This window comes from Coptis chinensis, chromosome 4 (genome assembly GCF_015680905.1).
Source record: "Coptis chinensis isolate HL-2020 chromosome 4, ASM1568090v1, whole genome shotgun sequence".
NCBI classification, from domain to species: domain Eukaryota; kingdom Viridiplantae; phylum Streptophyta; class Magnoliopsida; order Ranunculales; family Ranunculaceae; genus Coptis; species Coptis chinensis.
This window is the reverse complement of record NC_141459.1, coordinates 49,509,353-49,514,293: the sequence shown is the minus strand read 5'-3', so window position 1 is coordinate 49,514,293 and position 4,941 is coordinate 49,509,353.

The window sequence follows — 4,941 nt, the reverse complement described above, 5'->3', positions numbered from 1 at the left end:
TGCCCTAGCACTATTCCTTTTTTCACCATGAAATGACATTTTTCCCAATTTAAAACCAGACTCTTATCTTCACACCGTGTCAAAACCTTAGATAGGTTAGACAGGCAGTCAGTGAAATAGTCTCCATAGATAGAAAATTCATCCATGAATACTTCCATGAAGCGTTCTACCATGTCACTAAATATATGAAGCATACACCGCTAGAAGGTACCAGGAGCGTTACAAAGGCCAAAAGGCATTCGTTTATAGGCATATGTTCCAAACGGACATGTGAAGGTAGTCTTTTCTTGGTCATCAATATCAATAATAATCTGAAAATAGCCAGAGTAGCCATCGAAAAAACAATAAAAAGCATGACTAGCTAGACGTTCAAGCATCTGATCTATAAAAGGTAAAGCAAAATGATCATTTCGTGTCATGGCATTTAAGTGTCTGTAATCGATACAAATTCTCCATTTCATTGAACCATGCATTGAAACATATTCACCCTTGGCATTACGTACCATGGTAATCCCTAATTTCTTAGGAACTACATGAATGGGACTTACCCATTCGCTATCAAAAATTGGGTATATGATACCCACATCGAGTGACCGTAAGACTTCTTCCCTGACCACCTCTTTCATAGCAGGGTTCAAGCGACGCTGAGGTTTGCGAGAAGTCTTTGCGTTATCCTCCAAATGGATACGATGAGTGCAAACATTAGGGTCAATAATCTTAATGTCGTCTAGAGACCAACCAATCGCAGAACGATGTTTCCTAATCACCCTAATCAAATGTGTCTCTTCCTCTTCAGATAAGAAAGAAGATATAATTACCGGATGACTACCATCCGGATCAAGTTGAATATACTTTAACTCAAAAGGAAGAGGTTTAAGCACCGGGGTGGAAGGAATGTCGATAAATGCTTCTGGAGGCAAGGACCAAAATATCACCGATATAAACGATATATCGCCCATATATATCATTTTTTTTGGTACACCGACATCGATATTTTCGACATATATCCACCGAATATTGAACCCTTTTTTTCCTGATATATATCGGAATTTCCGATATAAAACTTTATATCGCCGATATAATTGATATTTACGATATATATCGTTTGACTTTTTGACCATTTTTTAATATAAATCCGATATTTCCAATATATTTATGATATTTCCGATATATCCAATATTTCTGATATTTTAAATAGTTTGGAGTGGTCACAAAAAACATGGATATATCCGATATATATCGGTGTTTGGGTACACCGATATATTCACCGATATCAATATTTTAGTCCTTGTCTGGAGGGTCTTCATCTTGAGTAGTGAAAACTTTCTTAGGCAGCAAGTCTTCAAACTCAGTTGATGGAGCAACAGAAGGGTCTACGATAGGTGTAGACTCGAAGATGGTGTTGACTTCTTCTAAGTAGGAGTCATCAGCAAAATCTGAACTTCCAAAAGAAAGGAATTTATGCATCTGTTTTTTGGGAAACGTGTTATTAAAATAGTCTTGAGCTAAGCTCTCGATCATGCTAACCTCCCCATCTACAGACGAATTTGGTAACTGTTTCATCATTTTAAAAACATTTACCTCAACATAAAGATGGCCAAAAGACAAGGACATCGAACCATCGTGGCAATTTATAAGCACGTTGGCAATCACCAAGAAGGGACGCCCTAAGATGATCGGAATAAAGTCGTTAACGACTTCCGTATTGAGGATAACAAAATCAGCAGGATAGTAGAAATCCTGAACCTTAACAAGCACGTTTTCAACCACACCTTTTATGATACTTAATAGACTGATCTATTAATTGCAACGTCATTTTAGTAGGTTGCATCTCTTGTAGACCTATTTGTTTGTATAGATAATACGGGAGTAAGTTAACACTCGTCCCCAGGTCTAATAAAGCAGTGGTCGTGTGAGAATCTCTTAAGGTGCATTGTATAGTAGGACGACTAGGGTCCTTGTACTTAACGGTTCCATTATGTTCTGATAAAGTTGGAAACTATTTAGTTAGAAAGGCGTCTTTAGGAATATTTGTCTTACGCCTAGTAGTGCACAACTCTTTAAGAAACTTAGCATGGTGAGGTAACTTTTTAATTGCTTCAAGAAAGGGTAAGTTTATCGTTAGATTTTTGAAAACTTCCCTAATTTTGTCAAAGTTTGTATCCTTGTTTAACATTGCTAATCTCTGGGGAAACGGTGGTTTCTTTCTATATTTCGTGTATGGATCAACAGGATGTCTAATCTTGGCTTTCTGTTTCTTAGGTTGTGGTTTAACTGGTACCTCTACAGGGGTAGGATCTTCAGTTTCTATTTCGGTATCTAGTTCAATATCTGGTGTAGGTATTACTGGTGGGGTAACTATAAGCATAGTTACTTTGTTATCAACCACTCTGCCAGAACGGAGAGTGGTGATGGCATTTAGCTCACTTACGTTTGCATTATCCTTACTAGTATTACCGTTTACCTCAAAGGCTGTGTTTGTTGTTTTAGGATTAGGTATCGCTTGACCTGGAAACACACCTTTCGGTTATACTTTCTCTTGTGCTAACTGCTGTAAGGAAAGTTGGATGGCTTGTAATATCTATTATTGGGATTGCAGAAAGGCATCATAACGATCTGGTTGTGGAGGAGTGCTAGCTATAGGTTATGTGATAGGAACTATGTCACGTTGATTATTAATGGGTGGGTTGTGATAGTTATTATTTACCGGAGTGATACCTCTATTACCATTATAATTATTATTGTTATAATTATTATAATTACCCTGACCTTGTCCTTGACGTGGTGGAGTTTGGTTGTAATTGTTTGCTGACCTAATATTTTGATTATTAAACGATGGAGGTGTTACTTGTTGATTATTTCACCAACTGAAGTTAGGATATTGTCTCCAAGGGGCGTTAGAAATAGGATAACTATTAATTGAGCAAACGTTATCTTGTTGTGATGTTTGTTGTTCATAAGTAAGAGGACAATAGGAGTCGGGATGCTCATGACTCAAACAGAAATTACATGGATTAGAGTTGACATTCATGACGGGGATAGACTTTTGTTGAATAAAAATAGCTTCTACCTTTTTAGTGAGAGATTCGATTAAAGTTTTTAGTTCAGGATCGGGTTTAATCTCAAACATACCGGCAGCCTAAACTGTTGTAGAAGAACTAGCGGAGCGGGAGATATCGTCACTACCCCCCCAGTTATTATTACGCTTTGTTTGATCTTCTAAAAATTTATAAGCCTCTGAGGCTCCTTTACTGAGGAAACTACCCCCATTCATTATGTCAAGGACTTCTTTATGGTGGTGTAAAAGTCCTTTGAAAAAGGCACGAACTAACATGTCTTTCGCGAGGTTATGGTGTGGACACTCTATAAGAAGATCGGTGAAACGATTCAAAGCCTCTGAAAATGAATCCTTTGAAAGAAATGAATCTTGGAAATAATTTCATCTGTCTTCAGTGGTGGGTAAAAATGTTCCATAAATAGTTGAACAAGTTTGGCCCATGAGTCCACAGAATTAGGCGCTTGGACAGTTAACCAAGACACCGCCTTATCGGCTAAGGTGAAAGGAAGCACCCTCAGTTTAATTTGTTCAGCACCAACCATAGGATAGTGGAATGTGGTAAAGACTTGTTCAATCCTACGCATGTGTTGATAAGGTTTTTCATGGTCTAACCCATGAAAAACGGGTAACAAATTAAATATATTTGGGGGGATTCGGAAATCCCCCACTGGGTCTGCAAGAACGATGCAAGATTTTGGGCTATCGTTCAAGGCTTTGTAAAAGTCAGAGAGAGGAGACTCTCTTTCTTCAACCATTATTTCAGGTGTAGTGTGTGGTATATTAGCTAGAGGTATAGTAAGTGGTATACTAGAAAGGCGTGTTTGTTGACGTTGCTGGTTGATTACGTTAGGCGTTTTTCTTCTACCTGACCTTAATCTCATACAAGGCTAAGACTAATCTTAACTAAATACGACAACACTTAAAACAATCCTGATATGCTAGTATAAACCTCTAACAGGAGATACGAGGAGTGGAAGAAAGAAGTACCTGAATGCCTCCTTGTTTCGCTTATGAATAGTGTCTTGTATACGGTAGCTCAGTATGTGTACAAGTTAGAAACACTGAATAACTTGAAGTAATGGAAGTTTGAACTAACTAGTGAAATTTGGGCTTTTCCATAAAAGGGCGTGGGTCGCGCTCATAATTAGCCTAGGTAGGGCGTGGGTCGCGCTCAGGTCCAACTCGAGTTCTAGGCGCTCGAACTTAGCTTTGGTAGAGCACGGGTCATGCTCAAGTCCAATTCGAGTTCCAGGCGCTCGAAGTTAGCCTTGTATGGGCGTGGGTCGCGCTCAGGCTTGTTCTTTTAAATTTTTTAGTTTCTGAACCAAACAATCACTGTTAGAAACAAACAAGGGTGGGTGGGTTTAATGGGAGTTTTGGGAAGACTAACAATACTAATGAAAACAATTCTAAATGGAACTAAGATGGTAGCGGCGCCATTTGATAAAAGGGAAAATGATAGTTTTACCTACGAATTAGTAACGAAACTCAAACGTAAGTAAAACTAAAACTATTACGTGCTTATATTATCAAAGTTTTCTACTCTCGATACTATTACAATATAGTTGGAATATAAGATTCATTCCACTCCTAGTTCTTTAGAATTCTAAGTTAACTACGATTATCAGTCTATCAAAATCAATGAGAGTAACGACAGAAATATACTATGATGGGAAACTACTACTCAATATGCGAATAATGAAATGATGGAATTCAAATACTAACTTGACAATAGATAATGAATTAGGGGAATTCGATTCCACCTTGATTCGACTTAATCAAGTAACAAAGAAATGTCGTAATCCAAATATCAATGCTTTTGCATAACAAACTGGTATTTCTAATCCCTAATTATTCATGGCAATCTCTACCGAATAATAACT